The sequence below is a fragment of the Pygoscelis adeliae genome, unplaced genomic scaffold (assembly GCF_000699105.1).
Source record: "Pygoscelis adeliae isolate BGI_AS28 unplaced genomic scaffold, ASM69910v1 Scaffold129, whole genome shotgun sequence".
In the NCBI taxonomy this organism is placed as follows: domain Eukaryota; kingdom Metazoa; phylum Chordata; class Aves; order Sphenisciformes; family Spheniscidae; genus Pygoscelis; species Pygoscelis adeliae.
Genome location: NW_008825431.1, coordinates 227,350 through 251,853, shown reverse-complemented (window position 1 = coordinate 251,853; position 24,504 = coordinate 227,350). Strand labels below are relative to the sequence as shown.

Here is a 24,504-nt window from a genome sequence, read left to right as displayed (position 1 = left end):
CGCCTGCCTCCCACCCGGCAGTGTCCGTGCTGGTGTAATTATTGGTGGCTCGGTGGCCTCGTTTGCTGGACTCGCCCACCGTGGTATCGCCTGGGATGGGAGCGGGGACAGGATGGGGTAGGGTTAGGTGGCAGCGTGGCGAGCTCATCCTGCACCACGGGGCTGTCCGGCGGCAGGAAGAGATAATAAGGTTAAGGAGGAAAGAAATAAGAAATTTTTAGAGGAGGAAGCCAAAGATGTCAGGGTGGTACAGCAGGTACCCGTACAGGCAACCCTGTCAGGCCGTGTTTTGCTGGAGGCAGGGATTGCTCCCATGCGTTTCTCCCGCAGCCACGAGCGTGCCACCGCGCAGCCCGGCAGTGGTCACCCACAGACGAGGAACGCACTTCTGAAACGCATTTTTCCACTTGATTTGCCCAGAATTGGGAGTCCTGGGCCTGAGGAAGGGATAAACTCGGCTTCTCCCCCCTGCAAGACTTCCACCCCCTGTAACTCTATTCGCCACTCAAACACCTTCCCACTTTCACGGCACACGAGAAGGATCCCATCACAGTGCGGATTACAGGAGCACCACCCGTGCTGCCAGCGAGCCCCGGTACAGCCACCGGCCTCTCTCAGACACGATTCCCTTCCTCCAGCTCAGTCTCTACCCCAGCCGGGTCCTTCTGCCTTCACACCGAGACGGGTAAAGGGCAGCGTGAGACCAGTGAGCCTTGGCCAAGCCATTCTGGCTCCAGGCACTGGCTATAGACACTCACACACACACACACGTATACATATATATGACATATAACAGAGATAAAGGAAAGCAAACCAAGTTTCTCAGTCCTTCCCCGCTTATGGATGGGTCCAGCAAAGTAGGAAACATCTTTTTCCTAAGGGTGGCTCAGCTACAGAAAGGGATCAGATGCCCCCAAGCTGGAGCTGGCAAAGTTTCGGGCATGTTTTTGGCCACGGAGGAAAGCGCGGCTGTGCCAAACGCGGTGAGTCCCAGTTAGCTAGGTAACACCAAGGGTGAAAACAAAACAAAGAGGCCCCTGAGGATATTGTGATGCGAATGATGAAAAGAGGTGGAAAAAATAGCAAGGAGCACAGGTACTGCTCGATACAGCTGGGCAGGGAAGGGGGAATAGCAAATCCTGCAGGCTGGCAAGATAAACTTCATCTTTCTATTCCGATATTATCTGCCTGTACCCACCACTGCCTTTGGCTTGGCAAAGCGTCATTTGGACACGCGAGCCTGTGAACGCTACCCTGTACATGACATTTCTGAAACCATCTGCACCTCTGTTGGGGAAAAAAAAAAAAGCTTTTAGGGGTCAACAAATCCTTCCAGCCAGCAGCACAGGATGGCCAACCCCTGCAACAGCATTCAAACGGTTTAAGGCAGCAGGTTCCTGACCCAGGCTTTCCCAAAAAAGCAGTACAATCTCTTTTGATTCAGGTTTCTGTGGCAGAAAGCAGACCTCTGTCCTGCCAAGGGCACTCGTTTAATAACATGAGGCGGTAGAGCACAGCTCGGTGTCCTCAGATAACTTTCTGTACAGACAGGAAAGCTTACGAGTTAATCGTGCTGACCAGGTGGGTGACCCCAGCGGAGCGCAGCGTGCTTTGCAGTCCTTCGGCATCCCTCCTTTTGGGATCTCAAAGCGCTCTGCGGGTAGGAAAGTTTCACGATCCCCCAGGCGAAGGGCTGCCCCACGCCAGAAGGGTTACGTCCACGTTCGTCTGGTCCACAGCCCAACCGAGGGATCGCTTTCCTGGTGCGATGGTTCAACGCCAACCGCTAGGAACGGCACGGAGTCAGGAGAAGGTACAAAGCTCCCAGGGTGCTTTCTAACAGACGAGAGTTTTAGGCAACAAAACACCGAAGCGAGAGCTCGTGCTCAGCCCTCGAAGAAAACCTCCTATCAGACCCTTCAAGGAAACGTAGCACATCCCAGTTTAAGCAGGTGCTGGCACAGACCTGGAGATCTGGCCTGGGACGCACCTAAAATCCCCACTCCAGACCAACAACCCAACGAAGCCCTTTGGGTTACTTGGGTTGCTAACCTGAAGGAGACTGCTGGAGCTCTCAAATGACGGTCTACTGCCCACGGCCAACCCAAAAGACCAGATACCCCACTACCCTCATAGACCACAGAGCACGCAACGTTAGAAGCCTGATCCCTCCTTGCTGTTCAAACACGCCCTGGCCAGGGTAGGGCTCCTGCCAAAGACGGGTGCTATCAAGAGATGGCGAGATGTGAAAACCCAACTGGGGTCTTCTTTGGAAAGGACGAGTTTGTGTCACCCAAGGTTTGGCCACATCTTGGAGCACAAGGAAGAGCAGGGAAGTCTCCGTGAGAGATGGCAACACGCAGATCCCTTTCTGCGTGGGATTAAACTAAATCGCCTCAGCGTCTGACGTAGCGGCCTTCCTGCCAGGGGTGGTAACAAACCAAAGGAGGAGAGGGCTGGAAAGTCTGCTGTGCATTAAAGCAGAGATGATCGCCCTTGGGAGAGAGAGACGATTAAACTACTGAGATACTGTAATCAGGTCTAGGATTGGCCCTGCGCTGCATCTGCTCAGACCTGCACCCTGATTAGCCCTAATCTAGCTGGCATATGTTAATCTAATGCATGGATTTCAGACCCTTTCAATTGTATTAAAAACAGGAAATCCACTAGACAAAACCCCCCCAAACTTCTCAAGACTTTGAAAAATACATATCTGCAAAGAAAGTGGAGCCGTGCTGAGGTGCTCTGCAAGGAATGGGGCGCGCAGGGAGAGCCCCGGCCAAGGGAGGGAAGAGGGATCCCGTCGGATCCCACACGCAGCTCAGACCGGCTCCGGCCTGGGGAGGGATGACAGCAGAGGTGATGAATCAGGCACCGAGCGGCACAGACCATGGCCGCGGGCTCCTGGCAAGCAGGAAGATGTGGCCAAGCTGTGCGTTTGCTTCCCCTTCGTGAAGCTGCCCAAAAACTCCCTCTGGAAGGAGTGGTGGGTGACACAGGAAGCCCAGGCACCTCCGTCCCCCTGCGAATCACCCGTTCCTGGCCACCAACGTCACCTACCTGCCAGCACCTCCTGTCCCCGGCAGGGATGAGGAGCCAGCTCCAGCCGACCAGGCACAAGGACAACATCTACGCAGGGAGCTGGGGCAGAGCCAGTACCGAGGTCCTGCCTCTCTCACTTACCTGCAGCATGCCAGGGAAAGGTTTTTTTTTGGTGGAGGATCAGCTGGCTTTGCTAGGAAGGAGGGTATGGCATGGCCAGCATTGCCTGCCAGCCGTGGAGGGGAGTGGGTCAGGACACGAGGGTGGCCAAGGGAGAAGGAGAGCCGTGGCAGGCCTTAGGGGTCGAGATGGCCACCGTGAATCAAAGGATTAGAGTCAGTTGACTCTGAGGCGGCTGCGGCTGTACTCTAATGCCGGGTCAGACGACATTAGTGGCTGCATTTTAGCTGGGGGACTGTTACGGGCCGTAGGAGGTGATGAAACTCCTGCTGTTTCAGCAGAGAAGATGTTACAGTTTACAGAAGAAGAAGGGTAAGGGTTAGGCTCTACCTGCGACCGGAGAGCCACAGGATTCGGAGGTGAAGTCATGCGATGGCTGATAGACATCTTACCTGGCACAGAGGGCAGATCATCAGCAGCATAAGAACAACCGTTTTGATCCTAAATTGCAGGTGACTGCATTAAATCACCACAAAGGGCTTTGGGGGAGAAGATCGGGCGGGTGGGATGATTCAGTGCCCTTGGTGACCAGGGTCATCAGTGCTGGTTTCTGCCTTGCTTTAACACCCCTTCACCCTTGAGATCAAAGCGAGGGTAGCACGAGGAAGAGATACTACCAGTCTCCAGCTGTTGGGCACATTCCCAGTCCTTCAGGATCTGGAATACTGTCCTACTCAGGGATACAAGACACGCTGTTTTTTCCCCCGGTATCTTAGGTTGAGTCCATTCCCCAAGGTGCATCCTTATCTCCTGTTCAGTGTCTGGTAGTTTAAAGTGGCTCAGGCCATCTGCTAAGGTGCTCAAAGTACCCAGGTAGCTAACTAGCCAAGCAGATCTACTCTTCAATGCCCCGGTTCCACGAGCTGGTTATTTCCTGACCACAGATGAGGTGAGGTCTACACTACCCTGCCTGTTGATACAGCCCATCGCAGTGTCGTTTGACCACACCTGGAGACAGGTGCTGAGGACTCATTTGTCAACATCCCACATCCAAATGCCAAGAGACTGAATAAAGCTTATTTAGTGGATATCTCATTCCAGGTATGAAGCAATCATACCAGATGTGGATGGAAGATGGGCTGGAATGGCAATGCAGATCCTACCACCACGAAGGTCCCATCAGTGAGGAAACCATAACAACCTAAGGCAACCTTGGACAAAGCTCTGTCTGAAGCTGAACTGTAAGCATCAAGTTGTGATCTGGCAGCAGATGCTATGAAGAGCCTTGCTGCCGTATGTCTTGTGAATGTTTGGTATGCTCTCATTACGGCAGCAGTATGAGTTTTCAGCTGGACAGTCAGGTTCTGCAAGCCTTGAAAGGCATCCTGGAGTAGAAAGGTCTTCGTTGATACCAAGACAGAAGCTGTCTCAACAACCTGTATGGACAATATGGACATTCAATGTAACACTTCTGACAGCTTAATCCTCATGTTAAATGCCCAAAGACACGCAGAATGGCTGGGAGAAACTGAACAGTGGGTAATCTCGAGGGACCTCTCAGCTGCCAGTCACTCACTGAGTGAGAGATGTCCTCTTCCCAGCTGAGATGGGCTTCTCTGGTGAATGTCTTGGCACGGCCCTCTACACCACGGAAAGGCTGAACGGCAGGACCTCGCACGTAACGTTTTCTGCGTGGAGCTCAAACACAAGAGCACAGTCCCGGAGGGTCAGGAGACAGGAACCAGCCCCGTTCTTGACCAGACAACAGCAACCACTGTCACCATGTTGAACAGAAAGGAAACAGCCTCCTCCTCTTTCAAAAAGTGCAAAATCCTCTTCTTTGGTAGCATCAACTACAACAGAGAGCTGATCTCCTGCCAAAGCAAACTCCTGTGGGAACAGCCTCTGGAAAAGGAGGGTTGTGAGAAAGCAAAAGGCAAATGGACAAGCATTACCATTTGGCTCCTGCATCAGGGAGCCAGGAGTCTCATGCAATGCTCAGCCCTGCTCTGCGGTACCGAGCCAGCCTAAGCCCAGGAAGAGTGGGAAGGGGAGATGGTCCAAACCTTTTCAACACACCCTCAGGAAGAATTTGAGAGGGGTGCTGTTAACAGAGGTGAGTCTATGGTTGTAAAAGCTGTGAAGCCACCAGAAACACTGCTCTGAGTGCTGAGCATGGAGGAGTAAGGGGCACAGGTCTGGAATCATGAAGTAGCACAAAAGTATTGCTCTTGGGATTTCTTTCATGGGCCAAAACAGAAAATGCACAATGACTTCAGCGACCACCTTGGAGCCCCTGACAGAGCATAGGACATCATCTGTGTTTTAGCTAGGCAACATAATCTTATAAAAAAAAAAACAGGACCTCAACTGAGAGCTGCATGTCCCCTTCCAAAAGGAGTCCAAAGCCCGCTTCAAATCATCAGAAGCCATGAGCCACAGTCAGCCACAGCCAGTGCTGCTCTTGGGGATCCGCTAGCACCAGAGGCAGCAAGGAGAGAAAGCATATCCAATGCAATGGATGCCAAAGTTGATACATCTTGCTGGGTTCTCTTGGACACCAAAGGGGTTAAGTGCTGAAAGTTGTCCGGTTTATCATTTGCTTTGAACACCTGCAAGCACTGCAGAGTCAGGAGACCACTGTAAGCGGCCTTACAAGTCCCTCAGACCCCTGCTAGAGCTCTGAAGGCCTTACGGTGCTCACGCCAACAATGAGGATAAAAAGAGTTAAATTTTCCATTGGACTTTCTTGGCCGTTGACCTCCAACTCATTCAGAGGACTTTGCTTGCTTCAGTCTTCTCAGCTAGCACTGAGGGGAAACTCGTAGAAACTTTGCTTAGCACAATCCAGCCGTAGCGTTTTGCAGTAGATATTTCTGCAACTTCTTTTTCCCCTCCTCCGGAGGCACAGGGCTGAGCAATCCAACCGAAATTCCTGTGCTCAGGAATGCACTACAGGGCCCTAGCACTCAGGTCAGCAGATACCATCTCACTGCTACATTTCGTTCAGAGCCAAAGGCGACTTTTGAAGACACGATGGAAGAATTCTCGTAGACAATTCAAAATGACCAGTGTGCAGATTTTAACGCACAAAAATCAAGCAGGGAAACGCATCGCTAGAGGACCTCCGAACAACGAAACGTTTGCTCTCAGTGGGCAGCACAATGAAAGGGCACTGGGCATGCTTTGATCTACATACACAGGAGAACCTGTAAATACATCAAGACTGATGCAGATAAGAAGGGAATAACCTGATCATCTTTTCCACAGTGGGACAGAATAAGATACGAGCTTGAAGTGCAGCATGGAAAGTTGCACTAGATTTTAGAAGGGGGGGGGGGCGGAGGAAAAAAACCAAACAGACAACCACTAAACATAAGGTTAGTGAAGCTCTGGAGCAAAGCCTCCATCACTGGAGGTCTTTTAGAGCCAGCTAAGACTGACGCTGGCTCAGGCAAGGGGCTGGTGCAAGCGATCACTTGAATTCCTTTCAGCCTGGTATGTGAACATGATTTTGCAGGCTCCATTTTATGTAAAGAAGCTTTGGTCCACTGATGGTAGAGTCACCAATAAGCAAATCCGAGACAGCACTAAGACATACTGGACAAATCAGTTGGCACTAGAGGTATTTCTTGCCAGTAAACTTGGTTCATAGTCAACCATGGGACATATACCTCACTCTCCCAGCCATGTATAATTTCTTTTAGCAACATGGCAAAACAGGAGGGACTCTGTTACGCTTCATTGCTACCGGTTTTAAAAAGGAGAGTCATACAAATAGGATATTGAGCAGCTCTCTCTGTCCAGCTGTTCACAGTCACATACGTGTTCTGGCAACATGGCAGGTACCGTTGCCTACAATAAAGGTAGCACAACCGCCAGTACTTAAATAACTGCAGAGCAACCGTGTCCTCCAACTGAATCCTGGAGCAAAGAGCACTCCTATCCTCACCAAGACAGACAACTGCAATGCTGGAGACTACCTGGTGTGTTACTGCTAACACAAAAGAGCACTGTTCAGCATGCACATTAAGAACTCCCACAACAGATTTTTATTAAATCCACATTGCTTTGCATGGGAACCTGGCTTGCCAAGAGTTCCAGAAATTATCATCTTGACCACCTCCCTTTTGGGCGACTGACTCGAGAGGCCTTCAAGAGGGGGGAAGGACAGGCAATGGGCATGAACAAGTATTTTCAGAAAAACAAAACAGATCCTGTAACAAGTTCAAATCACACCAGCTAAAATGAGTGCTCTCAAAGTCACGTCACCCTGAAAAATCCTCTGCCCGTAGAGAAGAAACATCCGCAAACTAAACGTGTCCCTTAAGATACGAGGTGTTGACATGACACCATGGATGGGATTTCACCCAAAGTCAACTGCAGAAATCAAGCATTTCAGGAATCTTACCACACTCAATGGTGACAAAGGAAGCAGAAGACATCTCTTAACACAGGCACCTACTTTAAGATAAGACAAACTGTCTTCTGAAAGCATGCTCCTCTCCTCTCTCCCCCCAACTACTGCTAAAGCATCAATGACTAACTCAAATTAGATGTCTCTTAGGACAAGATGATAATTGGAAGGATTTTAACCATCAGAAATGGCTTACTGACAAATCACAAAAAGCCCATGCAGTGATTTAAGCTCTGAGAACTTTCTAGGCACACAACAGTCACAGCTCTTCCCTAGACATCCTCTGTGCCATTCATTTCAAAACACAAAAATTGTTCCACCAAATGATAATTCGAAAAAAGCTGCAGTCCTTATTCTGCTTGCTGACCGCAAGCATACCTCAAGATCATCCATCATCTGTTTGTTCAAGAGCCACTCTGGTCAAAACCACAACAAAGAGAAATGTAACAAGGCACCTGAAGTTTTGATAGCAAAGTTGAGTCATGGCAGCTCGCAGACAGAGCACTAAACCGAGTGTTGCAATCTAGTAGGTTACATCACAGCCTTGACTTTTCCTTAGAACAGAAGATAAGCACAGGAGACAAAACAAAATGCAACATTTCCATCAACAGCTGCATGGGATATAGGAAGGACAGACCTGGAGCCACAATTTCCTTCCCTGCATCCACCCCATCTTCATGATCACATCTCAGTCTCTCAGACTGTCCCTGGGCATCACCTACCTGCTTAATATTGTCAGTGACTTGTTCTTTCCTTAGCCTTGGCTCCTCTTGTTCTGTTTCAATGAGCTTTCCTTCTCTGCTTGTTCAGAGCAACGGGAGCTGCTGTCTCAGTGACCCATAAAGCCTGGTTGATCTGGGACCTCCAGCCCTACACCATCAGAAAGGCACGGGCCAGGGTGCAACACCATGCTTATACGGCTCATTCTTCCTCCCACTCATTTAGCTTCAGCAAAGACTGCTAGATGCTTGGTATTTTGCGTCAAGGTGTTGTTTTAAAACCCAAGTTTGGATGTTTGTTTTTTATTTATCCCCAAGTCTCGGTCGAAGACCAACCTTCCTTCTCTAGCTGCGAGAGAACAGCTCATTGCACTAGCATGTGTGATACGTTTCTATTTTCTTCCTCTCTACAAGGAGGGAAGGGTCACAGCTTAGCCAAGATCTGAAACACCTTTGAATTAATCTCACTTATTTCTCGGTCTTTTACCTTTGCCTCTATGGCGGAGGAAGGCAATTCATCCTCACAAAGGGACCACTCGGTTATTTGTGGCTCCTTTCAGCAGACCACAGCAGGGCAGGTGTGTCTGCACCTCCCATTTTGTTCGACATACAGTCCAAGAGAATACACAAGCCCAGTCTTCATCCCAGAGAGATGACCTAGAGGACACCATTCTCCCTTGTCAAATGACTAACAAGAGCCCTGAAGGCGATTCCAAAGCTTTTGGGGGTTTTGAGGTTTGTTTTGTGTTGGTTTTTTTGGAGTTCTTTTTAAGTTGCAGTACTTAGAGACAAAAACACTGTGGCTGGGATTCCCAATATACAGGAGTCTCTGTTGGTGGAGGGGACAGCCCAACTTATCAAGTGACATACAGACAGGGGCTCAGCTATGCTCACGGAATTATCTCCTCTGAAGCCCCAGCATTTCCATGGAAAGAGGAAGACCCCAGTGAGCCAACCTGATACCCAGACTCCTCCCTGGCACAGCAAGGACCCATAGTCTTCAAGTAGTGGTGACAAACGTCTCCTTCACCGATGACACTTCACAACTGCCATGCACCTCTGTCTTTGCAGCCCTTTCCTGACATACCAGAAGTCTTCCATCTGCAATCATCTGCAGCGAGGATAGTAACATAAGGAAAAACTTGCAATTATTTTTAACATTGGAAATGATTAGTCTGAAATCCCGGGTCTTCCATTTCATCCTCATTTTGATGTAGCTGAAAACTCCCATGGAAAGGGTGCTGGGGAAAGAAGGCAAAGCAGCAGTCCGGTATCCTGACGGTGGATTAGCTTCGTGCCTTCAGCCCTTGTGTCTTACATAAGGTTACCTGTCCCCCCCTCTCCCCTTCATGGGGTGTTGAGGGTGAATTTAGAGCTTGATAACAGGACCTGGACATCGGCTGAGGCAGAATAAAGCTGTGTCTGTTCAAGCTCTGTTCTTACCTAGACCTCACACACTAGCGCTGGGTCCCCAGGGTAAGTCACTCTAAAACCAAGCCCATTTGGGGTGTACGAGAGGCGACAAACACGCGAGGAGTGTATGTGTCTTTCTGTGAAAAGAAAGCTTTTTTACCGGACTCCACAGACGCAAGCTTAGCGAATAGCCCTTCTAAGCTTCCTTGATCGGCTGGCTTTGCTGTGGAGTGAAGGGCAAACCTGATAAGATTAGCAGTCTATCATGGTCAATCATGTATATAGGAAACACAGTTAAAAATAGCGAAAGTACAGCAACCCCTAATGTCTGCTCAAGTTGGGACTCACTTTCCTTGCGATCTGTTTTCTGTTAATAAAAAAGACGGAGCAGACGGGTGTTATCAGTGCAAAGCTTCTCAGAAAGTAGAGACAGGAAACACCTAAGAATAAATTAGATTCTCCGCCTCTTTTGAGAAATCAGATATTAAACCGATGACTGGACAGGCGGGCAATATAGCACCTTAAAGTTTCTGGACAATCACCTAATAGGGATCCCTATTATATTTTGCCATAAACACTTTAACGACTTGCCTGCTATGCTATTAACATCCACAGGGGCTCTTCCAGAGGAAGGATTGCGTATCGAGATTGATTCTTATCTTACCTTTAAAAACAGCCTTTAGGGTCCTGTATTTTCTATATGGTTTTGTTAAAGGTTACTGTGAGAATGAAGGCAGGGTACCATCTAAAACTGATAAAATGTTATATTGCTTGAATGACAAAAGTCCATTTTAGAATAAGGTCGTTTGAATTGAATTTTGTTTTTTTTTAAGCACTGACATATCTTATATTCTAATGAAGTAGATAATTATTTGGCAGAGTTTCTGCAGGAACAATACTCTGGGCATCACTGCAAATCATAAATAGAGTGCAAGGGGAATGCAGTGGCATACGAAAAGGCAGGTGTGTCCACAGTCCAAAAGCTGGTGGACTTCAGCCGGCAGAAGCATCCGCGGTCACACACACAGGACAGCCTACTTCTTTACTTAGGTTTTTGCTACAACATTCAGCCTATAGTTTCTTAAAGCTGATGAGTGCTGAAAGTGTATTTGTGGGGTTCTCTCTCCTTTGCATTGCTGCTTTAACTCTGCATCGTGTCCGTGACCTTTAAAAAGCCAAATTTTACAAATCCAAAAATCACAGCATCCCCACAACCCCATCCATCACCACAGTACCACTGCTTGAGTGTTATTAAAATACAGGCTCTGAGCCCAGCTCTGTCCTGCTCCTCACTAATTCTTTATTTAAGTAACAATTACGAGAGAGCTCGGCTTGCGTAAGGCCAACAGGATTGGGCTGTAAGATATTAGCACACCCCAGAGGCATGTGCATCTCTACTCCTGCAGCCCGAACAGTGTCCAGGGACAGAGCAGCGGCTGAGACAGCCATTACAGGATGCCTGGATGCAAATATATATCCGACGTCTGATATCTTCCCCTTGAAAGTGTGAAAGGAGGCAGGGGGAAAAAAACAACAACAACAAAAAAAGAGACAGACAGATATAGCCCCTTTAACCCCAAGAAACACCACACAGTCAGGAACCTAAAGCAACAAGTGGCAATACCAGCTAAATCCCATTATTCCAAACTACCACCACAAAAATCCACTCACCTGATGAACTCTCTGCTAGGCTCCACTTGCAACCTGAATAGTCTGCTGCTAGGAAGCCTGACAATAAAATGCAAGTGTAAAAGGCTGAACAAAGGCCAAATACTACAGTTGGGGGGGGGGGGGGGGGGAATAAGTGGGGTAATTAATGTATTCATAGGAAATACATCCGTTTGCTAACTAGGTGAATTAAAAAAATTCAGTGTCCACACATGAGTAACACCCCAATATTTGGCACAGTAACTTAAATATTCCTACGTCTACACAGAACATTAAGTGCATAAGTGGGAGGTAGAGTAAGTGGGAGGCAAGTATAAGGTACTTCCAGATATTTGCACTGTATTTTGCAAATATTTAGATGAATGGCTTAATTGGACCAGAGAGGCCCGATGAGAAACGGCTGCACAGAAATGAGAGTAGTAAAATCCATCCTGGAGAAGCTAAGGCCGCCTCCAATAAAGCTCTCCACTATTCCCCAAGTAATGAGGGATGAGAAATGAATGAGAAGCAGAAATGGCTGCCAAAGTGGCATTTCTATGTATCCCAAGAGCACGAGGCTAGAAAGTTCACGAAATCCAGGCACTTGGCCTCATTGGCCTCTGAAAGGAGCTCAATGTATTTTTAAGGCTACGACAGACTCGGATCTCAATGAGTTTCACAAGTTCGTACGCTGCGCGATAGATCACATGTGAACACGAACATTAGCATATACTACAGAGCATTTAGCACATGGAGATATAAAGCAGCTATTGTTCTGGCAGTAAGGTAATCCGTAACCAGATAGTCTCTGGCTTCATCTAAAAAACATTTTCCCAGCATTTCGCTGACCTGTTCAGCGGGAGCCTCTCTGCTACAACAGAGTGCACATTCATGGCCAACGAACGGGTCCAGAGCGATGGGTTCTCTCCCCCAGTGCCCCACTCCCGGCCCTTGCACCTCTTCGCTGGGGGGAAATCGTGGTCTTAACCCAAGAGAGGTGACATGAACCCACGGCCAAGAAAGGTGTGCAGCTTTTGGAGGAGGACGATGCCTTGAGAAGGCATTCAAAGCTCTACCTTGCAGATACGGAAAGCTGCAACTCTGGTGTCTCTGCTGGAGCCTTACCTTACGCTAGTTCCTGCACTAGCGACAAGGAGGTAAGCACTCTTCTTTTTTTCCTTGGGTGGAAAAAAGGGCTAGATGTACACCTTTAAGGGTCCTTTTTTTCCTCTTCTTCAAAGCATACCCTTCAAATCTAGCTATAAAAGCATCCCTGCTACAAACCAGCACACACCCTTGTTGCAGCGGTGTTAAGTGTCACAGTGCTTTGGTGTCTGCAGCCTGTCTTCTTTATAGGACAAGGGACCCATTTGGCACAGATCCCCCCATTCCCCCCGTGTAGGACCTGGCCCATCCTCAGCAAGGTAAGCAATAAATCACGGCGAATACATGACCCAGACGTGGAACGTATCGTGTAAAGAGCAAGTTTTTACAGTCCACATTCCTCCTTTTTTCGCACACCACCGTCTTCCACTGCCCAGGCTGCGCGGCAGGTGGGATGGGTTCCTACCTCTCTCTCCCGAGAGTACTTATTCTTGGTATGCTACTGCCTCTGGCAGATTCCTCCCTTTTAAACTCTGCACATCTGTTGTTAAAAAAAAAAAAACCAACCTTGGACTCTGGCCTGGTGACTGAAGGCACAGAACATTTGTGCATCCGGGTAGAGCCCGAACCATGCAAGCTAGGTGGTGTAGGAAGCCTCTCCGCACGCCAAGAGAAGGCAACGATGGGTGCAGGGAGAGAAATGATCATTTGCTTCGCAGAAACCAGGGGTCTTCCAGGCGTTTTCTCCCTGTGGGTCTCACCCCGGGTGCGCAGGGGCCTGCAAAGGGGAGACTTGTGGCACACGGACCCACGCGGACAAAAACTACAAGAAGAATCAAGCAGCCGCTTTTGTAACAGCCTGTCCTGTCGCTTCCTGGGGCAGGACAGAACAGGTCGGAAACCGCTTCCCGAGAGCGAAAGGAGCTGCGGTGGCTGGAGAATCCCTTCTGCTTTGCATCTGCTGTGGATGATTCAGACCGGAGTCCCGCTCGCTGGCTGCAGGAACGGCTGCTCTGGCTCAGACTGCAGGTCCATCCGGACCAGAAGCGAGAAAGCACATCTCTGTCAGCAGCAAACAAGCAGAAAGCCTAAAACCCGGCCAAGTCCAAGTCTTGTTAATTTGCCGCAGGACTTCAAACTTCTTAACACTTAAGTCCTATTTGGAAGTGCGACTCGGACCCTTTTTTGCAAAGAAAATGTATCAGGAACCTGCGGGAACATTTGGCCGAGGACATCGTAAGGTATCTGCGGGTTAGAGCAACAGGAAACAACCATGGGCCAAAATCACTGATGGTGTATAATTGAACACAAACACCCCCAGATGCTGATTCCTGTGACTTCAAAGGAGTTGAACATACTATATTTATGCCAGCAATAAAACTCAGCTTCCATTAGCTATACGTTCACCGTTTTAATGCAGTGGTCCTGTTGTGCACACACCAATTAGAGTCCCCTAATGCTTGGGAGTACAAAGCTTTTTTTTTTTTTTTTTTGATGGGAAGGGGTGGAAGGGAAGAGATCAGCCGGCTCGGGGGAATAGCAGAGAGCCTTTCACTGCGAGGTCTCGCGTTCAAATCTGTCATAGGCCAGTGGTAACAGATGGCCACTTCTGAAGGCTGTTCTGTAGCTTATATGAAATGAGGGATTGTCTCAGGCCACTGGTGGGCAACTTATTGAAGCCACAAACACACTGCTAGTGGTTTCTGGCAGAACTGGTAGAGAAACCAAGGGATTACACGGGTACGAAGCAACAGCTGCCTACCTGATCAAAGGCACCTCCTTCCCAAAGGGAACTGAAGCAAATTGCTGGCAGCTTAAGGCTGCCGCTGCCTGCGAGGTGCAGGAACCTCTGGGCTGCACAAGCCTGGATCTCGGTCTAAGACTGCCTGCTTTAGCTGTCATCAGCTCCTCCGACTCGTCAGCACCGGCTCCCGTTTACTGAACGTCCCTTCGGACATGCTTGAGGTTTTGAAGATTAAAATCACAGGGGAAAATGGAGATGAGGAAGTTCAGGGATCTGTGGCAACGAGGCAAACCCGAGGGAGAGAAAGTTTGCTACGATCTGTAAGCTGGGTACGGGAGTAACAAATAATACCATGATTAATTTTAAACCAATTCCAAGCTAGTGCTCCCTCAGTCTTTCCCTTCTCAGAGTCTGTGTCTTCTCCAGGGCACACTTTAACCTTCTGTGGGCAGATGGCAAAAAATCCACCAGTGACCGGGTGCCCCTGGAGCAGAAGGGGTTCCACACAAGCCATCAGAAAGTGTTACTCAGGAAGGAATTTGTACACATCGGGGAATAAATTAAGCCAAAGGATACAAGGAGTGGGAGGAACAAGTCAAATTCAGGCTTAGAAATGCCACCTCTGGTTTTGGAAAAGGTTCAGAGGAAACCTCTTCAGGAGAAATTGCTTTTTTTCTTCTTGGAACCTATTTCGCAGCTTCACGTCGGCTCACAGAAGCACGTGTGCGCTCCTGACCTGGCGAGCACGCTTTGCAGCGGTGGCTGGTGGGGCTTCAAAAATACCAACCTGCTGACGGACTCGTGCAGCCAAGGGGATAGCAGCCTCTCACAGCAAGCAGAAGCCACTGCCCTGCTCTCGTGTGCTGGCCTGCCAGGGTCTGCAGTGCGGGGAAAATAGGGCGATTCCCCTGCAATCTTCCTGCACAGCTGTTTACTAGCTGCGGATTACCGCTGTCACATGAGCTGCTTTACAGCAAAGCCAAGCTGTCTTCATGAGCTGAGAAGGTCACTGGGAGAACAGGGGCCTCCAGGGACAAACACACTGCCCTCTACCGCGACTGTGATTTACTTCCCAGAGGGACGCCAGGCAGCAAGAAAAGCATTCCCGAATGGTCAGAGGGCAATGAAAAATGGTTTTACCCTCAAGCCCTTTGCCCAGCTATCGTTAGGACTCACCCAGTGAAAGGGGAGAGCAGGGATATCCATGAGGGTTAGTCTCACGCTGTCCGTTTACCAGGCTGCAATCAAGGTGCTGGAAGGCTGGAACAGCCCTTACAGTGACAAATTTACCTTCTGTTCCTTGTGTGCTCACAGGCAAGGGCATCCCACCAACCTTTCGGACAAGGCCACCCAAGTGTCACCAGCCAAGGGATGCCAAGGTGGAGTTGCATCTCCCCAGGCTCTCATGCAACCTGTTGACGCCTCAAAGCATAAATGAATCAATCCCATAGTAAGAAATGTTGTCCTCTTCAAACCCAAAATCTAACTGCTGAACGTCAGGGCCAATGAAGAGGAACGAGTTTCACTTGGGAAAGCAGAAGTCTGAAGGTGCAGTGTGGCCACTCGGGAAAATGAATTAAAACCTGCCATCTTCATCATTCTGCCATAGGCAGGTCTGGTGGACAATGAAAACATTTCTGCAAGCAAGATCGCTCACAGGCTCAGTGGTTGCAGGACAGGGCTCTTTACTATGCCCCAGAGGCACAGGACAGATGGGGTTGTGCTTTTAGGCTTTAAAATCAGTCCCTGCTACAGAGATCCAATGAAGAGGATAAATACAGCCACAGAATGATCCTCTAGACATGCTCAGAAAAAAGCAACAGAGGAACTCAAGAGGTCAGACCCTGCTAAGAAAGCAGCTGAGGCTGTTTTCAAAGAGGAGCAGAGTGCTTTTTAAGGGAGAGAAAACAGCACCTTGAGCAGTTTGGAGATGTCTTCTCCGCATCGCGCGCCCGGGAAGTGGGAACGCACGGTCCGAAGAGGAACGTGGAGTGGAGGAGGCTGCGCTGAGAACAGAAAGCACAAGTAGCTCTGCAGGGAGGAAACTTTGGTCTAATACACCAGACTACGAGCTTCGTAAATGGAGAGACACGCAAACCATGCCTCGATGCACTGAAGAGCTGTACTTGGGGAAGCCCCAGCTTGTAGCTTAGCTTACAGGGTATTTCTCCTTCTAGTGGGGTGCCCGGCAAGGGGGGGGGGGAAGAGTTCACAAAACCCATCTCATTTCATAAAATGCCTCACACAGTAACAACAGCTTGCTGGGATTTCAGCCAGCTTCCCATTTGGATCAGATTGCACCCTACGCCCACTGACAGCCATTAAGAGCCTGGAGCTCACAAACTGCCCTCGGGTCAGACGAGCCTCCATCCATTCAAAGCCCAGCAACATTTTCCACAGCTCTCCAGTGTACAGCGGGAGAGGGTGGCCTGATCCAGCCCAGCTCATAGCCACAAGGGTACCTGCTAGGGAAGGCAAGAACTGTGCCCTGCTGTCATGAAACAGCAGATTGCAGCCCAGTTCTGCTGTGACGCAGGGGTGCAGGGGGATTAGAAAGCCCCTCTCCATCTGCCCTGATTCAGTGTAATCGCAGGCTGCTCTTTCAATTCCCCAAGCCCTTGAATGGTGTAAGGGGTAAAAGTGGCACGGCACAGGTAGAAAAACAGCAACGACATCCTCAGCTTTGTCTGTGGTCACAGCACTTGCCCATCACTACATGGATGGGGACAAAGGGAAGCTACTTCTCCAAGCAGGAGGCCAGCCACCTTGCAAACTAAAATCTGCGCTGAAAGATGCTGCGGCTGCTCCACAGCAGGGACCATTGCCCGTCCTTACCACCAGGCAGAGAGGGGTCAGCTGGGATTAGTCGCAGAAGAAACTATGCCCTACAACTCAAGACACAAATCTTGCTCCTCTCTGGGAAGCAGCTCGCCATGGCAGCGTGCAAGGAGGGTGAGCTGGGACCTCTCGTTTGGGATTGCTTGAAGGACCAGGAGAACGAGTAGAGATAGCAGGAGAAAGTGAGGCAGCTCTTGGTTGTCTGCTGTTAAGATGGAAGGTCTTCCAGAGATGGGCTACGATACCCAACATCTCACAGGGCCCAAAAAGCCGAGGGGGGGGAGGGGGGGCAGGGTGCTGCCACCCGCTCAGCATAGGTTTGAATAAGTTGTTATTACAGGCAGAATCCATTACACATGAACTTTATCCTGGGAGCACTGAAAAAGGAGAAGCGAGCACAGGCTGGTTTTGATCTCAACTCAGCCTACCATCCACCCAGCCCAACGCTTAGGGGTTTGAGTGCTCAGATCCAGACAGTCAAGCTCTGTCCGCACAGCTATGTCCAGCAGAAATAGCAGAAACCTGCCTTCCCCGGCCTGACGTTGCCTGTGGTCCTTTCACAGGTACCACCGCCCTATTTGCGAAGGTGTCAGGAGCCCCATGAAGGAGCTCTGCTGGTACAGCTCTGCCAACCAAGCCTCTGATCTGGGTTAAGGTTAGGCATGGAGGAGGAGGCCTGGAAAAATGACTCACTGGCATCTGCGATGGGTCAGGAGAGCGATGCAGAACTAGGCAGCTTCACAGAGCTGGTTTTCTGACTCCATCTGTGCCCTTTTCTTTAGGCCAAGAGCTATAAATAAAACAGCACCGTGCTGAAGATGTGCAGCTTGTCAGGAAAGCACCTCCCTACCCCAACTTGGGGCCAAAGCACCGATCCCCAGACGGCAGCACTAACAAGATCTGCTTGCAGACAGACTACACAAATACCTCCATCCCTTCCCATCCCAGTGGCAAGCAAGGAAATGTTTGTCTATCCAGTTCTGTGCTTCCAGACATATTCAGGGAAACATGCTAAGTATACTGACTGCCATTCCTTTCCTGCCCGTATTCAACCTCATCTCTTTTAGACAAAAGCTTGTCAAAGGATTAGGATACCCATTCTCTTGCAGGCACCCCAAAAACACTGCTGTAACCAAACAAACTGGTTTAGGTCCAAAGTCCTTCTCAAATATCTAAGTCTCACAGTCAGGGTGCACATACATCAGAACGATAAAAGCCCCCTACAATATACCATAAAAAAACCCCCAAACCCCTCTCTCAAACAAAATGCTGTAGACTTCCCAATCGTGCATTAGTTAAAATGAGGACTGTACTCCATAAAGATGACCAGGCCCCTTCCTTCTCCTGCTCAGTGTTCACCTTGGCTGAGCAAGCGTAGAGCTGTGCAGAGCTGCCCATCCCCATCACCTTACGCAGCCATCAGGCAGAATGCACCTTCTCCACGAGCAAAGGTGATCCCCAACCATCCAGTGAGCTGAGAGCCATACACCCTGTCACCCCCCAGCTACCCCGATTCAGGGACATAAGCACGAGGGGACCAGGAAAGCTCAGGACCTCAGCGACATGGCTCTCAAAGCCAAGTTTTTGGGGACTTCATCACCATAAATTGAAACAAACGCCTGGAATTTAACATGAACATTGGCAATGGTAAAGTCAAATGAAAAGTCTCATTAAGAGATGGAGAAAAGTAAGATCCAGTGAATACAAATATATGCCACATATATCACTTCACCTGCCAAAAGGCTTGGCCTCTTTTCACGAAGTGTCCTGCACTGAGCAGCTCCTTCTGAAGCCACGTGGATTATCGAGGGACTGTGAGATGAAGACGCAGAAGCCTGGACAGATATCATACAAACACACCGAATAAATAGGCTTCAAATTCAACCTAGAAACACAATGAATTTCTAGTCAAGCAGCACATTCATTCAGAGTGTTCCCAGCCAGACTGACTTATTATTCCTTCATGATGAAGGGTCACCATGGGAAGAAAAGCTCAGTCTTGGGAAACCTCAGAAAGCAACAACCCTGTGCAATGAGAAAATAGGGTCACTGCTGCAGGAGGAGGGAAGCAGGAAAGCCATGCCACAAAGACCCTTGTTGAAACACATCTCCGTAAGGAAGGCTATGGAAGACACCAACCCCATCTGCTTCCTTAAACCCATGTTCATCCCCAGCCCAAGCCCACGCTGCAACTGGGCCAGGGCATGGTGGGAACAGCACCTCCCGCACCCAACACGCTCATGTTTCCATCCTTCCATGCATGAAGCAACCACGTCCCTTTGCCTTCTCAGCCCTGAAGATCTCGGGCCAAACATTCCTTAAAATCCATCTGCCACGATGAAGCTGAGCCTTTAGGGAAGAAAAAAAAGAAAAAAGGAAGTTTTCTTCCTGACTGCTGCCCTCGAGACGGCTGCATTTTGGCACTAGAGTGGATGCATGTGTAAAACGGTTGGGATCCCTCAAATATGAAGCTGTCCAACACAACGATTCAGAAGACAAATCGATGAACACAGTGTCAGTAGATCTGAATTTTCCAAGAGAAATTCAATGCAGGAAGAATTTAAGCTTTCTGTTAACGATCGCAAAGATGGGAACTGCTTTAGGTAGTAAGACTAGAACTGCTTTAAAGTGTTGCAACAGACATCAGGCAGCTTCTCTTTTTAAATTATTGGATAAAGAAGAAATCCTGCCCAGCCTGGAGTTGATACCAGTCCTGCTTCCTCTTCCAGACCAGAACAAAAGGGAACATATTGCAACTATGCTGAGAGAGGAGGGCTGCTGTCTATTTCTTTAAATGTAATGTTAATGCCTTGTAATCAGCTTTAATTTTTAAACAGGCCCAGCCCTCCTGTCCATTTCCCCTAATTCAGGACACGTGGAATGTAAATGGCCTATGCTTAAACCGGGACAGCATCAGCTGTGACAGCTGGAGAGCCTGTAAGTCTCAACTGCCTGGTAACAGGAATGGATGTCAAAACTCACCGGGGAGGGGAAACGGGGAGGGCAAGGGAGGTGTTGGAGATGCCGTAAGGTCATCGAGAAGCCGGGAGATAAGGCCAGACAGGACAGGGCTCATTTACTGGATGGAAACTCACTGAAACCAACAGGACTCGAAGAAATGCTAGAAGTGATGAAACAGCAAAGGACTTGGCAGTGACTCCCTACCCCTAATGAAGCTGGCTTCCCTTTCGGGGTATTGCTAACACCATCACAAACACGCTGAGGAGAAAAGGCGAGTGTCTTTTAGGGGTCAGCAACAGATCAAGCCAAGAACTGAGCAACTCCTGGTGTCTCCCCAGGACGCTGCCTTCTCTCTTTGCGATCTCAAAGGTGTGTTTCAGAGCTAAAAGGCAGCCTGTAGACTTCACGTGAGACTTGGACACAGAACGGGGGCACAAAACCACCCGGCAGGCTTTCCTTATGCTCCTCTGACACCGCTGCCTTTGCAAAGAGGAAAGAGACCTGCAGTACATCATGAGTGCTCATCATATAAAAACGTTTTCCCCCAAGGAAATAAAACGACAGAGCCCGTGAGCCTCCCTACCCCAAAAGCCAAACTGTACCCAGAAATAACCATTCTGCGTCTCCATCAAGGGACTTATCAAGGTCACTCAACAAGCCAAGGGAAGCCCTAAAGCCAGCAGCACTCAAGTGCCGCAGCATCCACCTCCAGCCTCCTGCTCTACTCAAACAACCCAAACTGTCTGTGCTGGGTTGTGCAAAGCTGGCTCCATGTAACACAACTGCACGTTGGCATAGGTAGCACTTGGACCGAAGGGAAAATCTGGCCATCAATGCAGTACAAGAGGGACTTGTCTGAGCCGCTATTTTTAGCCCCGGTTAGTGGGCAGACAAATCCTAATCGTCAGCGGCAGCCGCCTCGTCATCAGTCCTAAGATGTCAAACCAAAGCCGCACGGCGCCCATGACAGCCCCGCGTCAGAAGGACAGCCTGAGCCGACTGCACCGCCAGCGCTGCCCAAGATTAGTGCCCAAGAGTAATGTAGGACAGCAGCAAAAATCATGAGATCCATCATGATGGGTTTAAAGCGGCAATGCAAGGCAAGCCGTGCCAAAGTGAGCAGAAATCATTTGTGCTGGTAAGATTCGGTGCAAACAGAGCAGCGGTCTCGGGTCTTGGAAATACTTTAGCTCTCATTGGGCTGGGAAAGACCTAGCAGCACCACGCTGACTGCTGGCATCAAACCTGTGGCTGGTGTCCCACGATTCCAACACTGCATATTCCTCACCACCCACACTGGGGTTCCCCAGACAGCCAGATGCTGACATGGAAAGGGTGCGGATGCGGAGATGGCTGAGCTGCAGTCAAGTACCCCCTTCTCTACAGGGCACACGCAGAGAACTGCACGTACTTGACACAGAATAAGCTCATTTTAACTGAGGCTTATGCCAACATATTTTACTCAGAGTGCATCCCGGCCCCGTCGCTGACAGTAATTCATTTATGCACAGTAATTCGTCCTCTAGGAAACACCTCTCCCTGTTCCTGGACCTGCTCAGCCCATGCACCCAGGAACTCACACTCATCCACTTCAGCTCTCCTTGCTGGCTGCCACCGGCTTCTCTTCTCCCCTGTTACCTGAAACACATCTGCAAAAATTATCTTCCTCACTTCTCCTTCAGATTGGGATTAAACCATACCTGCCTTAGGGCAATACTTCATTAAAAAAAAAAAAATCCGTTCCCGCCAGGAAGACCCTGCAAAAAGCTCTACTCTTTCCTTCCTGTCCACTTGGATGCGAGCAAGCTGATCTGCACTTTGCCAAGTTGCCAGCGACTCATTTGAGTCCATCTTCCCTAAAAAGGGGATCCAACAGGAAAAAAAGATTTCTTTTAAAGACTGACGTTTGCAGCAGATCAGCCTCCAAGCCTCCCCCCCATCTTTTTTCTTTTTTTTCCTCATGCAAAAAAGCCACCAGTTACCAGTGGATCAGTGTGCCGCACCTCCCTGTCCCGAGGCATCCAAAAGCAAGAACAGGCAGTTCCCTTCGCTGGGTTTGCCCGACGTATCTCCCTCTGCTTTCACGCTTTCTAGGAGACGTGCACAGCCCAGAGAACAGGATCTCGACTCCTGCCTTCCCCTCCTGGATGTGCTTTCAACTGTAAACAGCCTACACAGAGCCCGACGGGACTGGCAACCGCGCTCCAGGCCTGGAGGTCTCTCTGCTGCCGAGAGGAGGGTTCCCCATCTCCCATCTGCGCAGCCGAGGGTGGAGACAGGTTTCCACCTGACACCTTATTGATTTTGTGCGGGAAGCTCAGCAGCCTCGCCCAGAGCTGGAGGCTTGTCAGCATTTAAACTGCTTCTGATATAGAAATCACCAACTGGAACAGCTCTTCTGTGCCGCAAGTGCCCCATTGCCCTAAATGCCGCTATAGGTTTGTTTATCCTATGCTAACTTGCAAGATACGCTCCTGTACTGATGCCTTATTTCCTCTGTTTGCGAAAGCAGAGAGCTTGCTAATCCCCCTTTACCCACGTCAGAGTCCTAATGTTCTCCCCGGGCTTCCATCACAACTCGATAATCCTGGCTCATCTGCAGCCGTAAGCATGGTTCCCTTTGGTTGTATGGAGAACTGGGTTTAAATTTTTTGAATGACTGGGGGGATGGAGAAGGGCAAGACTCACTGTAGGCTCCTCTTAGTGCCCACCTGCACGCTGCCATACCACCATCAGGCACATCAGTGCTCCCAGGAGCATCTCCAGCAGCACAGGGAGGAGATACATCACTAAAATGTGCTTTGGGGCCAGGAAAAAGAGCAGCAGTTGCCACCGCACGTGAGGACCAAGGTGCACAAGCAAGGATCCATTGGGTCTCTGGCTATGCCTAGCTCAGGTCTGTTAAATCAGTTCCCCGGTCACAGGTTGATTTCACATCTTCCACTGCCACTTCTCCTCTTCCCAACGCCAGCTCTTTCCACCGTGCCTCCTTCCATGCCCTGTTTTGAACCCCAGCTGGAACTTCGAGCATATCGCCCCTCTCGCCTTCAAATCGGCCCTTCAAAATGCCGCACACTGCGCAAAACTGCAATAACCCCAGGCTTGTGACGACACCGAGGCCATTAAACCGACCTTCCTTGGGCAGGGAGTCTGCTCTGTCCTTCACGGGCAGCACTGCGCACTGCTACAGCCCTGCGCAGGTACTGCTTAGGCAAAAGCTTCATCAATATTTAAAGATGAAGCCAGGAAGCCCGTAGCCCAAGCAGCTTTCAAGCCCCCGATCAGATCAATGTCAAACAAAAGGCTGCAGTATGAGGATGCTCCAGTGAGCGAGGCCCAGACTGCAGGCTGGCACCGTCACCTCTCCTTCCCAACACCGATCGAGTTTCTCTCCTCCGGCCCCAGCGGGCTGGGACGGCTCCGGCACCAGCCCATCACACGGAGCTGCCCATAGCGCACACCGAAAGCAGCCCCAGAGTGCACAGTTTCCTCTTACCAGAGCATTTTCAGTTTCCAGCCAACTTCAGAAATCGGTGCTGCTACAATCCCCTCCACTTGCTTTGAATATTACTTTCTTTAATGCCAGCCACTTAAGAACAAAACATCTGAGGCTCAAACCATGGGGTCATCGGTTCCAGCATCCCGACTCAGAGCAGATGCTCCAGAGTAGCAAGAAAACCATAATGCACTTAGCTAGTTTGACACTGCATGGGAGCAGGAGATCTTATTTCCCTTAGCTATAAATGTAACCGATCACAAGATTATCCGCAGCCCTTTTGCAGTTCAGCCACGCTGCTGGGCTCCCTACTCACTGCAAGACCAAATTTAGCCCTAGCTGCCGAGACATCCACGAACATACAGAATTTGCCTCTTTTTAGCCATCTTGGTTCTCTTGTATCACTTAATTATTATTCAGATGCCAGAGAACAGATGGGAAAAATACCATATCAAGATAGAAACAAAAAATTTAAAAAAGAGAATAATTACGTCTAACGGCTAAAATCAGGAATGAAACACCTTACCTGACCTCAAGCAATTGTTAAACTACTGTCTCAGTTTCCCTATCAATAAGACGGGGGTAAATTTATGCCCCTTCCAGGGAAAGTGGTGTGGGTAAGGGATTGGAATCCCTCAGAAAGGACCTACAGAAGGATAAGAGCATTCCTAGAGAGAAGTGCTTATTGGAAATATCGGCAAAGTAAGACTTTGCAAGCAATAGCGAGCAGGGGGAATGTGCTGGTTAATACCATTATGGCTCTGGCAGTCATTTCCCCCCTCTCCTTCCTGCAACCAATTGCACCAAATCACTCCCCATTTCATCTCCTCCCGACAGAATGGCATGCAGAGCGGTCCCCACTGCATCAAATAACCGAGCACCGGTGTCCAGGAGGATGCTCACACTCACACCCTGGGCTTCAGGGTACGGAGAAGGCAGACAAATCCTCCGCGACAGTGCCAGCGCTGAAAATCCATCTGCTCTCCATCCCCAGACAGAGACA

The 24,504-nt window shown here is 49.5% G+C and overlaps 1 protein-coding gene across 1 annotated transcript in view; it reads right to left on the bottom strand.

Moving 5' to 3' along the window:
• The window catches only part of NRF1 (nuclear respiratory factor 1), a 52,417-nt gene that overhangs the window by 953 nt on the left and 26,960 nt on the right, over positions 1-24,504 (bottom strand). The window lies entirely within an intron of this gene.